This window comes from Salarias fasciatus, chromosome 13 (genome assembly GCF_902148845.1).
Source record: "Salarias fasciatus chromosome 13, fSalaFa1.1, whole genome shotgun sequence".
Lineage (NCBI taxonomy): Eukaryota > Metazoa > Chordata > Actinopteri > Blenniiformes > Blenniidae > Salarias > Salarias fasciatus.
In genome coordinates, this window is record NC_043757.1 from 8355473 (window position 1) to 8368533 (window position 13061).

Sequence of the window (13061 nt, forward strand, 5' to 3'; positions counted from 1 at the left end):
TGTTTTCAGCCTCTAGGAATTGTGTACAGATCCTCACGACATGAGGTGATGGTCGTGGATGACACACCTGTGCAATAATCCTGCTGTCTAATCAGCATCTTAATCAGCTACACCTGTGAGGTGGGTGGATTATTTTGGCAAGGAGACATGCTCATTAACAGATTTAGACACGTTTATGAACATTATTTGAGGGAAATAGGCCTTTTGTGTTCAAATCAAGTGTCATATCTTTGAGTTCAGCTGCAATAACCTGCAAAACAGGATGTGTATCTCTTTCTAAGAGTGATTTCCATGTGGACCTGCTCAGTGGCCTTGCAGTTTCATAATGAACATGAAAGCGAAGTCAATTCATCCATGGGTCTCTCCTCTCTCTTCTTAGCTGAGGTAATATTTCAACAAGAGAGCAGGCCAGGTGAATTCGGTGACCTGGTTGTGGTATTTCAATGCTCAGCACAAAGGAGCATTTCTGTATTGATTCATTTATCTTTAATGTGTGGCATCCTAACACTCATTTATCTTCGGGTACCAGACCTGCTGCTGGTAAATTGAGTTAAAGCCGCTTAACCTCGTGAAATCAATTTGAAGCATGTGCACCAGGGCCCCTTAACAGGGATTTGAGGATCTCCAGGGGCCCTTTAGGAGCACTTCAAGAACCCCAAGGGAAAGAAGAAAAAAAATCAATCTTCAAGGAAATGTGTGGATAAATGAATCTTCTCACATTGGTTCCCTCCTGCAGAGTGTTTTGACATGTGAGTCACACGCGCGCACACCCACCCGCCTCCTCCACCAGCTCGTACTCACAGAGAGATGGTTCTGTTGGGCAGGAAGCTGGGCTGCAGGGTGTCCATCAGGTCCACGTCGTCGCACACCACCTTGACCCGGACGTGCTGCCTGCTCAGCTCCTTGGACCTCTCCACCGAGCAGTGACAGCTGTCAACGATCAGGTCCGGGCAGTTCCTGTTGCTCAGGCTCGACTCCCACAGCAGGATTACGCACAGTAAACGCAGCAGCGCTCCCATCTCGGTGGACGGTGGGGTTTCGTTCCAAAGCTTTTTTTTTTTTTAATATTCCCTCAAGCGGTCATGTCCTCGCGGTCGTCGTGACAAGTCGGAACCACCTCACGTCGCGATCCATGAAGCGCACGCTTTGCGATCGAGCCGCGCGCCCCGGCTCCGCTCACCTGCTGCGTCAACGACCGCTCCAAACTTTCCGCCGAGTTTCACGACGCGCGCCCCGTGTGCGCGTGCAAATCATCACAGGTGCGAGGCGGCGCGGACGGCCGCCGGTCATTTTCCGTGGGTGGCGGTCCTCCTCCCGGCTGCCGGGGAAACTTGGAGCGGCGCGCGTTTAAAGTTGCCACAAACTTTCCTGCGACGCACCATCCGCCGCGAGTCAAACCATGAAAAGATCCTTCAGAAACCAGAGGAAGTCCCGGATTCACGCAGAGCACTCGGTCACTGCCATCGTCCACTCGTTGCGCACCAGGAGTTCTTGTAGTGTCCATAAAGTCCCTCCCCGTCGAGACCGAACGGGCTCCGATGCGGTGCAGAAAGTTTCCAGCAGCTGGTGGAACCCTGGGAGTGCTGGAGGAGCGCAGCCCCGCGTGTTCTGGGGAGGGGAGGTCTGTCCTCCTGCAGCACATGGAGTGGTCCCTCTTCTGTACAATATATTGCCAGGTTTTCAACACTGAATGTGCATGTGAAACAATGTGCATATGCTGCGTAACACTTATCAGTTACTTTTATATCAAAGATTTTTTTTTTTTTTTATTAATCACATTAATCTTACCAGAAAATGTGCGATTGATCAACAGCTGAAATTCTTCCACTCCTTGTGACCAAATTCCTTGGGTTCTGAAGCTCTGATGGTGGGAAATGAAGGTGCACATTACTATATGGTGAAAAAAAATCATTTTCAAACTCACAATGTTACTGAATATCACATTTCCACCTAGAGATGTCAATGTTATTGTTTTTATTACTATTTCTGTTATTTAATTTTATAGCATCTTCTATGCATTTTATTTAGTAGCCTACAAATAATCCCATGCACAAACACTCATATTCACACCTAGAAAGCCTAGAAACAATTTAGAGTCACCAATTAACTTCACATGGATGTTTTTGGACCTTGGGAGAACACACACAAACATACACACAGAGAACACGCAAACTCCACAGTGTTTGAACCCAGGCTTTCTCACAGTGAGGTCAGAGTGCTAACCACTGCACCGTTGGTCATCTGTGTTATTATTAACACAATACTTGAACCTCATAGTATTTTGTGTGAAGTACTTCTCAATAAATAGAAAAAAATATGAAGATGAAAACACAAGAACATCATACATTCGGTAAATAATGAATATAGCATCATCCTGACAACGTTTTTAGTCAGAAAATCAATACTGGACAAACACATTTGACTTCTCCTTTTTTAATTAAAAAGCACTCACTAGGAGATCTGACGTTGAAATGAACGTTTTCCAATTTCTCAGTAAGACACAGATACGTCAGTGTAAAACCCAGGATGTCTTTTTTCCATTACCAGCAAATAAAGAATACACAGAAGTGAAGCCTACTGATGTCCACTGCAGACCAGTGAATGGAGCTGGGTTGCAAATAACTTCAGGGAACACATTCAAAGACATGATACCAATAAGAAAAAAAAACTCATCTGATTTTCTGTTTTCCACAAAATCAACAAAGCAGAGTAAGTCCGTTGGTCCAGGCACTAATCAGAGGATGGAATCACAATGAAATCAAACTACTTTCCGGGACTCTGCTCTTCAGATGTCCCTGCCGGGACCCTCGGACCCGCGATTCTCAAACACAAACATTTACTCTGCAGTGATGAAAAGTGCTGCACTTCGTTCGAGTGTCTTCAGTTACTGGAGGATGGCTATAAAGCATGCTGTTTGTTTCTGTTTCTAAAGCCTGTGCACAAAATAACAATCCTTCTTATCTTCAGTTGAATGCTGGATTTTATACTCTTTAGAGCATTTATTACATAATAAAACACATTGTATTGCCCTTAAAATGTTAAAAACAGATAGGAGTGTAATAAGAATGATAGTTGGAGGCAATAAATGTGGAGTGAATTTAAAACGAATTGAAAAAACTTGCAGTTCGTGAACACTGCCCTGCCTAAACGAGAGCGTTTCAAATGACAATGCTTCATTTTTTGAGTTTTAAAGTACAGTGCTGAGACTGGGAAGCGGAGGATAGTGGGGAGAAAACACATGTGTGTTGTGGCAGCACAGGTTTAGAGTCACACCCAGGAGTCTCTTGACTGGTTCAGGGATGGCGGTCCTGACAGCTTTCTTATGCCAACCAGGTTTTTAACAACAAGCACCAGGCCCATAGAAACCTCAGTAGCTCCACTCAAAGAGTGGGAGGATGAGCTCACTCCACTGTGGCACAACAACATTCAATTCCAGGTTTGCCAAGTTGAGATTTTCAAAGAAGGAAAAGGTTGCAATTTCAAAAGAAATGCAGATGCAAAGTGCATATGTATGTGTTCCACCATATGGGCCCTGCCATCCTCCTCCTCGCTGAAGAGGAAAGAGGCTGAACATGCTCCATTGACAGAGATTCCCAAAGGACAACTCGGTATAAACGACTGAGTAGCAGCAGAAGCAGCAGGTCAGTGTAGCTGTCACACTGCGTCATGGTTCTGAAGCATTAATGATGGAGAGAGAGATATCTATAGGCAGTCTGTGGAATGGTTTTACTGGAGCATTTAGCATATTAATTGTATAACTGAGGACAGTACAGAACAGAATAGAAGGATTATATGGAAAATATATTCAAAACATCCCAAAAATTAACAGTTCAATGGGCGACTCTCGTGCTAAGCAACAAAAAAATAAATACGGATTAAAAATCACTATTTCATTAAATATTTTCCATTCCTATTAATTTGTGAAATGCAAAATACAATTTAAGAAAACTGATTCTTCCTCTATGATGATCTTGAATCACAATCTCCCACAGCTTTCTAGGTTTACGTCTCCGTTTGACTGCGTCTGCGTGTTCAGTGTAATGTGAGGAGAAGAAAAGGTGTCATTGTTCAGCTCCAGTGTTAAAGCATCAACATCTCTCAAGCTTTGATTTCCTGTGACAAGTACCAGCTGCACACAGTGGACACTTCATGAGCGAAGGACACACTTGTAAGCCTGACGTTCGGCACAACCACGGCGAAACATAAAGGAACAAGAGGTGGAAAGTAACCAGGCGGACGCAGTAACTCATGTCGACACTTGGAGATGATGACTGATGTTTTCATTGGTGTGTTCAGACGATCTTAGAGGACAGGATCACAAAATAAACAGAGCAGTTCAGGTGCCTTCCTGCTTGTATAGTTCATACAAATGAGTGTGATTATAGGAAGTTAATATATTAACAAAAGCAGAATGATGTACTCCTCATAATCTGGGAATTGGTTGACATTATCAGGAGCTGCGTTTGCGTGGCGTTCACAGTGTATCCAGTGACATCCATCATGGGTTTGACCCCCCTCGGAGCCGGAAGCAGAAACAGCTGGCTCCCTGAGTCATGGCTGAGCACTTTTCATGGGGTGTATGTGTGTATGTTTATCCCGTGCCAAAATTCCTCCCTCGTTATCCGCATTGTCTCTGACACAGGCCCGCCAGCACAAAAGGAGGGTTTGAAGCCGCTCCCACTGACCCCGCAGAGCAGCCCGCCGTTCCCGTTCTCCTCTCTGACAGGCGAAAACACGAGCTGCCTCCTCTCCACAGGAGCAGGGTGCAGGGGCAGGAGGCGGGACGCGTCGCTCCCTCCTGTGTTTATCCACATATGGAGTAATTTTCTTCCGTACCCTCGTGACACTCCCTCAGACTTGTCAGTCACACTTGTTTACACAGATGTATATTTACCTCGGCCCTCCTGGAGAGTGCAGGGGAGGATCTCGCCGCCGGCTGACCCGCGGGAGGCCAATGGGGGAGACACCCGGTGGAAGTCGACATCGCCGTTTGAAAGGATCCGTCTTTAATGGACCCTGACGAAACATTTTCTTGGACATGAGCCACGGCTGTTCGCTGAGCGACTTCTGTCCTCCTAATGCAAAACAGGTCTCTGTTTCTGGAGAGGTTTTCTTTCTGGCAGTCGGCTGCATTTTCACACCAATAGCCAGATCCAAATGGGACAATATTTAACGTGTTTATCTCATTACTCACACACAGGAGCTCGTTCAGTAACATATTTAACACTGGAACGGCCGAAATTGTCTCAAGTTTCACCTATAAAAGTGGATCGGGTCAACGCAGTGTCAATCAAACATCTCTTCAAATGATTCGTTAGCTGCTGCAGCTCACCTCACGCAGGCCAGATAACGAGTCCTGGAAATGTAATGCAGCGCTAATGAAGTGGGCCTGTCGTTTATGGATAATGCAGCTCTTTTTTCCCATCCCTGGTGAACATCTCTTGATTCTACATGTCTGTACAAGGAAGTGGTCAAGTTTGATACGAAGTCACCTCCAGACAAGGTCGGTGCTTCAGGAGTGAAGCGGCACTGATTGTACTAACAACCTGAAAATGTTGGCCCCTTGTTCCTTGGCCCAGGTGATGGGAAGTGCTACATAATACGGCGCTGTCAGGCGAGATGCATCAAGCTGACCTCAAAATGTCTAATCTGAAAAGACAAAATAAGATATAGGCTAAGCACCGCTGCTGAATGTGTTTGAGATGAATTTGTTTCTGTGTGAATTGAAACCATGATGAATTGATCTGCAAAGCATGAAGGCTTCAGAAAGCCAAGGCTTAAAACAGCTGTATCTCGTTGAATTCATGGGTTTCTGGATGATCTATTTTCTTTATTGTGAGTATCATTAAACTCTTGTTCTCATATTACAGCGTCATTGTTCAGGGAAATTATTTTCCCCACATTTTTTTACATATGATGTATAACCAAGGGTTTCCAACATGCTCCACTCACATGTATTCCTAATCTTCATAACACAACAAAATCTGCCAGTGAATGAGACAGAAGGGGGCGGAAAACGTTCTTCATTAAAACCCAGTGTCTAAACATACAATATCTGCATTCAGATACATATTACTATACATGACTATATTACTATACAGGGCAAAGAAATACATCAAATCATTGCACTTCCACAGTGGATGCACACCTTTTAGATTTGAAATTTATATGGTGTCCACTTGGTTCTAAAATGATTTATGAGGAATATGATTAAAACATGGAGGTGAACCACCTCATGGCAGAAAGTGCAATTTTCCAAAACTGTGACAATGATGTCCTCTTGACGTAATGTGGCGGCCACTTCAGGCCAAGTCCTCACTTATTGAGTTAAATTTGGAATCAGTGTCTACACCATACCCTACATTTATAATAATAAAGCGTAGAAATGTTTTTTATATGGCGCTAACTGAAAGACCCACTGCTGTGTTTATCACTCTCTGTGCCAAACCAAGTCAACTGCTGACTTCTGCTTTGCATCTTACTGGAGTACTAAACTTTTCCACCACCGTTGCGCTCTCGCCTGGTCGTCGGCAGTCACGGCTGGCCTGGATGTTCTTCTTCATTCTGAAGAGTGAAGGAGTCAGCTGCAGCCGAACCAGAGCAAACAGCGTTTCTCCGCAGAGCATGTTCCCATGTTTTCCCTCTCTCGCATTAGTGTTCTCAACTCTCCATTATTACCTGCTGACAGAGACGAATAGGCCATGGCTGGGAGCGCTCGCAGTCCTCACTAAATATTTACCCGCTCCACTTGAAGAGGCCAGGCTACGTCAAGATGACAGACTCTCATTATTGCTCCATGACTTTTGGGATAAAGGCTGGCGGCATTTGGACTTATTCTGCTTTTATGGACTTCCCACCTTGTTGGTAATACACTGTAAAGGCAGATTGGAGCTGTTGTTTTGGCTCTCAGCGAATGGGGCAGGTGGTATCTGGTTTCACAGCACAATCATTACTAGTGGTGCTGTCTGCCGGCTGTAAAAGAAATAGAAATGGTGTCTTAATACAACCTCTGTGTTTTGGCCGGAGGACAGACAGCTGAGGTTGAAATGCCTCGACAGCAACCCCCATGCAGATTTAAAGGACATGCAAAGTATTCATTTGTCACCATATGGGGTTTGAGAATAAACCTGTAAAGCATGTTTCCTGCTCATAAATCCACATTTCAACTAGTCTGAAGCACAAGACAGGAGCGTCAGCCACCGCCAGCAAGTTCACTACATATGCCTCCCATTTCGTATTTTTTCTCTTGCAAATTTTAGCGTCATTTTTTTGGGAAAATTGCAAATTATTTCAGATCATATATTTATTGTTTCATAAATCAATTCTAAGATTATTTTAATTCAATTAAAAAAAAGAAGCTTATTGTCACATGCACATCAGAAAAACACGTTTCCCCTCGACGATGAAATTCTTCCTCTGCTGTCCTCAGAGAACTCCAGAGATAAAAACACCATGGGAAAGAAAACAGAGAGCAAAAAACTGTGTACAATATGTAAACAAAAGGAGTGTAAAATAGGTTCAAGAAATATTATACAAGTAATTAAATAAGGGTAGTGAGCAACAGCTGGACGTGTGGAGGAAGGGGTTTTAAATCATACTTCCACACCGTGTCTGTGCTGGGGGTGGGTGGAGGCGGCTCTCCTGCAGGGACTCTGCAGTGGTGTGTGCGCTGCAGAGAGGGCAGTGGAGTCCTGGTGATCCTCTCAGCAGTCTTTACCGCTCTGCAGGCATTTCCGGCCCGCGCCAGGCGCTCTGCCGCGCCACACGGCGGTGCAGCTGGTCAGAATCCTCGGTGGAAGCTGCTGACGATCTTTGGAGACGTCCCAAATTCCCTCAGCCTCCTCAGGAAGTGCAGCGGCTGCTGGGCCTTCTGGACCAGCTGTGTGGTCTGAAAGAACAGTGGCCAATGCGCTACTTGATACTTTTAAGTGCACCGTGAAAGAAACTCAATAAATGATAAGCTTCAGTTCCTGAAACAAAATAATCCAACCATTGTTTTCACCACATGTTAGATTCTCTCAGATCAAACCATGAGAGGACCGAGGAGTCAGATAATCCAATTACAACATTCATAAATGAGCTTTTGTAGTTACAGTGTGACAAAGACAAATGACCTGATGGACTCCATGCATCCGCTGCATCTTTCTACTCCCAATTTAAACAAGTTTAAACAGCCTTAAACAGCCTTAAACAGGCTGATAGGCAAGAAGAAAGAAATGTCAGGCAGAAATTACGAGAGAGAGAAAGATTTAGGTGTGAAGAAAACTAAATGTTTCTAAATAAGTAACCCTAGGGAAGGATAAGGCCAGTTCAAGAAATATGAGAAATACATTTTTAATACCTGTTGATAAATCCTTCTAAGTGTCTTACTTTTATGTAACAATAGTGAGTTTTTCAGGGAGTCATGCTCGTGATCCAGATGGAGCCTCTTCTAAGCCCATTTGAACCCAATTCCTGACACAATAATTCCATAAAGGTTGTGTGAAAATAATGCATTCAAGGTGGAAATAAACTGCATTCGTTTTTGTTTCAATTAGTTTGATTACAGTTTTCCAGTTAGCGCTAGGAGCCCAACAGCTCATTGGAAGAGTGTGCTCCTTTCTGGATAACTTCCATGCAGATGAAAAGAGTAATAATCTGTCTGATGCTTGCTACATTGGCAGCCTGATCGTTTGGGATGGAGTGAAATTCCTTGCCTGAAGTACAGTGCACGTCCCGGGAGGTCATGACCCTCGAATCTTTGAATGAGTCAGCTACGAGCTGTCTAGACGTTTCATCATTAGTACACGCAACGCGTCTCTCACTTTGACTTAACGTGCGTGTGCAGGAAGTGTGACGAGATTGGAACGGGCGCCGGGCACCTGTGACATGTATTGTTGTGACACTGTGAACACCAACATGGCTTTTGACCAGCTCCGAGTCGAAAGGATGCTTTTGCGGTCAAGAAAAGTCAACTTAAATGAAGTCACACTGATCCATGAAGGTCCTTCCATCCCAGCATGAAGATATGTGTGTGTGTGTGTGGGGTGGAGCATCCATGATTCCAAACACAGCAACAAGTACAACAACAATGTAATTACAGGTCATGCCATGAGCAGCCTGGCATCGGTTTCCTGGTGAAACAAAGTTCTGTGGTGAATTTACCACCAATAAACTGAGGCTCACTAATAAGGAGCCAAGAGGATTCGGGAAGCCAGCGCTACTTTTAAACTTGAGAATGGAGGATGATGTGGTGCGAGCTGGCGTGCTGGTGCTCCTGCAGCGACTGGGCGGACCCCTCTGACCGCCGACCGCCACGGTACGCTGAGAGGACTGCAGCAGCGGGCCGGAGTGCGTGTAATGACCTAAACAGGGACTCCTGGAATGAATCTTTTGAGGCCTTTTTATGAGAGCGTGGACTTGTTATTGCCTCTGCAGCCTTCTTCCACTTTCTCTCACCCTAAGAATACCAAACGTGAAAAAAAAAAAAAAATAGCGGATGGTCAAGCAGATGCTGACAACGAGTCTGAGCCGAAGCGGTTTTCTCCTCACTTACGAACCCGGCACATGACGGCTTTTCTCACCGAGGCCTCGGACAATAAGTCCAGTGATATTCATTCGTAATGCCTTGTTTCCCTTCAAGCCCCATAAACACGCCACACATAAACTCCTCTTGTTTTCACATCTCAATGCGATCATCAAGAAATTTCATCAGCGCGCTCGTTTGTCATCATTAGCGTTGATAGAAGCCGCTCTGCTCCCGATCTTCCACAATAAGCCTGACACAAATAAAGAGGAAGAAAAAAAAAAAATCTGTTTGGGCCCAGAGAGCTGCAGCTTTTTATTTTTCTTGTTTTGACTCGCAGTGTTAGAGGCAGAGACGGGGGAGATGTGTCCGGCTCAGTCTGAGGGCTGCAGCGCCGGACTCAGCCCTTATAAGTATGCTGGTCTCCCTCCATAATCCGGAGTACGTGAGCGGGGATCCAATGAGGAGATGAGGTATCATGGGAGCATTTCCTGGAAGAGGAGAAGGAGGGGAAGGACACTGCTTCCCCCCCCAAAAAAAGAAGAAAACAAAATATTTAAACAAGTCACTTCATTGTGTTTGAATTGCTAATTTCATATGCAAAACACTGGACACAATGAGCACAATGTTCCAGCAGGACACACGATTTTAAACGGTTTCAAGGTAATCTTTTCAAGATAAGGAATCGCATAATGACACACGCCGATCCTTCGATGTGAAGTTATATTTCAGTTTAATAAACAGACACTTGGCTGCCCTTCACACCTGAACTGTTCTCGGGTTGTGTGATATTCTCTCTGTTTCTTGGAAAGGGCAGGATGACACACACACACACACACACACAGACAGATGGAGAGAAATCATCCTATGAACCAGCCATGTTCGATGTCCAGCTGCATTCATTCGACAAAAAGTCATTGAGATATTTAAATGAATTTTAGTGTGATATTTGGCTGACTATACTTTAAAATTTATTCTCTCGAACATTAAAAATAGTTCCGTTTTTGAATCCTAACCTCAAACACAATCATTACAAAAAAATACCCTCAAACTAAAAACCTTCAGTTTTTTTATCCATTCCATACAAGTCAAAGTGAAACCTCAAAGTCTATTAAAAGTTGAATTCCCTCAAACATTCATCACCTGTCACGACTTCATTTCTCAATGCAACAAGTGATCAATGGTTATATCTCTGGTGTGTGTGCTGCTTTGTGAAGCTTCTGTGTGTGTTACTGTGTCCTTCATCAACCCCTCTGAGGCTGAGGAAAGACAAGGCAGCGCTGCTTCACCACAAATGAGTGGAAATAAATACAACACAGAGGAGGACGAATGGAAGAACAGGTCACCATGCTAATGCAAAGTGTACAGACGAAGCTACACAATGAGAAGGGAGTGGAAGAACGGGTCGTGACAGTTCCTGTCATACAAAGAGTAGATTTTAAAATATTACTGCTGGACTACAAAGCTCTGAATGGTTCAGGCCCAAAATACAATTTCTGTTATGTTAGGAGTCATCCAAACCTCTGGGGTGGTCTGGATCAAACCTGCGTTCTGTTCCCAGAGTCACAACCAAACAAGCAGAAGCTGCCATCGGCTTTGTTGCACCAAATATTATAAACGAACTCCCTGGCTCCAACTTTTCCAACTCTGTTTTAAACAAGGTTGAAAAGCTGCTGCCTTACAGGAAAGCATTTATTTTATGTTACACTGTACTTTCCACCCTTGCACTTTTCAGCTTTTATCAAAACTTACTTTCTGTTTCAGTTGTTTTATTTGGCTGCTTCTATATATTTTTTCATATTCCGTTGTTTTGATTCACTTTTCTGACTGTATTTGTTAATATAACGCACTCCGAATTGCTATGTTGCTGAAATGCTTTGTGCATACTGCTGGCACAGGGTGTACAGGACTTTAGCTGCAGGTAACCACTGTACCTGCAGAAATATCGGCGCGCCGGTGACAAGTGGTCTGAAGACAGCGAGCAAATCACCAAAACGTCCATTTGTAACACACGATGGTGGAGAGACTTAATTTAGTAGACAGTCGGCCCGCAGTTCAGAAGAACAACAACCAGCCACAGAAGTCATTTATCCAGTTGGGAAGCACTGATATAAAACACGACTAAGTTTGTCTTGTAAACATATTGACCGAGGCCTCGGAGCATGCTGGGAAGCTCAGCAGCACAGCAGACCGCTGCCTGTGAAACATTCGCTGGAATACAGCTTTATGTAGTGCGTCTGCAGACGGAGGGTGTTCTGTTTTCCTAACAGTGTGACTGCAGACATAAACTGTCTGGAACGCCGTGGCTGATGATACCGATCAACACACTAACCTACAAACGTGTCTGCTGACTCAAAGGGGCCCTCAGGGGACAGCAGGGTGACACCTCTAGACTTCTCTCACTGTGACCCACCATTAGCACTCTCTGGCGCCACCTGGAGATATTCCTGCTTTGCGTTTGTCTGTAGGATGCACAATCATTGAACAAGTCACTGAGGCTAAGCTGCTTGGTGTGACTGTGGATAGCCTGCTTACGTGGAATCATCAAATAAAACAGATATTACATAAAATGGGCAGAAGTTTGGCAGCAGTTCGAAATTGTAGAAAATGTGTACCACACCGAATAAGAAAGATTTTGGTTGAATCAATAGTTTTGTGTCATTTAGATTATTGTTCCGTTATTTGGTCAGCCACTACAGAAACTAATATCAATAAACTTCAGGTTGCACAAAATAAAGCAGCTCGGCTTGTCCTGAACTGTTCTTTTAGGACAAGCATTGAAGACATGCATAACCAGCTGGCGTGGCTGAGAGTAAAAAGTAGAATAAATTATTCTCTTACAAAATTTATCAGAAATATTATAATTACAAGAACACCAGCAATACTCTATAATAAGCTGACCTTTTTCAGTGATGTGCATCAGCATTCTACCCGTCAAACAGTTGAGGGACGTTTTCTGTTACCTGTCTGTCGATCCAGTCACATTCAAAGATCCGTGCACTATAGGGCAATGGTGGCCTGGAATCGTTTGCCGCAGTTTTTGATTTCACAGATGCACACAACTTATTTTTGTAAACAAATGAGACTATTTTTATTCACTCAGGAATAACATGGAACTGGTCATTTATGATTGTTTAATGGTGAGCTATTTCGTCTGTTTTGATATTGTTTTGTTTTTGTTAATGTCGTCTTTGTTGATAGTTATGTTATTGTATTGTCTGTATGAATGTTGTCTGTACATCCTGTTGTTGACGCGTTGCTGAGTGTTGGTGCAGAAATATTTCTGATGAAGTTTAGACCCCAGGAAGAATAGCAACTGTTTTAACAGTAGCTAATGGGGATCTCAATAAAACAAACAAACAAACAAACACCCCACAGCTGGAGGAAGTTAAAATGCACGCACAAAATGATGTAAGGTTTGTGAATTTAAAGCGTGGCGCATGATAGGCATGTTCCAGTCCAGCCTGGTGTCAGTGTCATGGAAAATGTGTGTTAATCAGGCAAAATTACACCAGTAATGGTCATCTAACTTGTATGATGAAGGACTTTGAGCCAC

General features: G+C 44.0%; 1 long non-coding RNA gene across 1 annotated transcript in view; it reads right to left on the minus strand.

Annotated features, from left to right (window-relative positions):
- LOC115398889 (uncharacterized) overlaps nt 1-13061 on the minus strand; it is a 154203-nt gene that overhangs the window by 15370 nt on the left and 125772 nt on the right. Inside the window, exon 3 of the long non-coding RNA XR_003932615.1 lies at nt 2768-2778. This is a non-coding gene — a long non-coding RNA (uncharacterized LOC115398889). The remainder of the gene's footprint in view (nt 1-2767; nt 2779-13061) is intronic.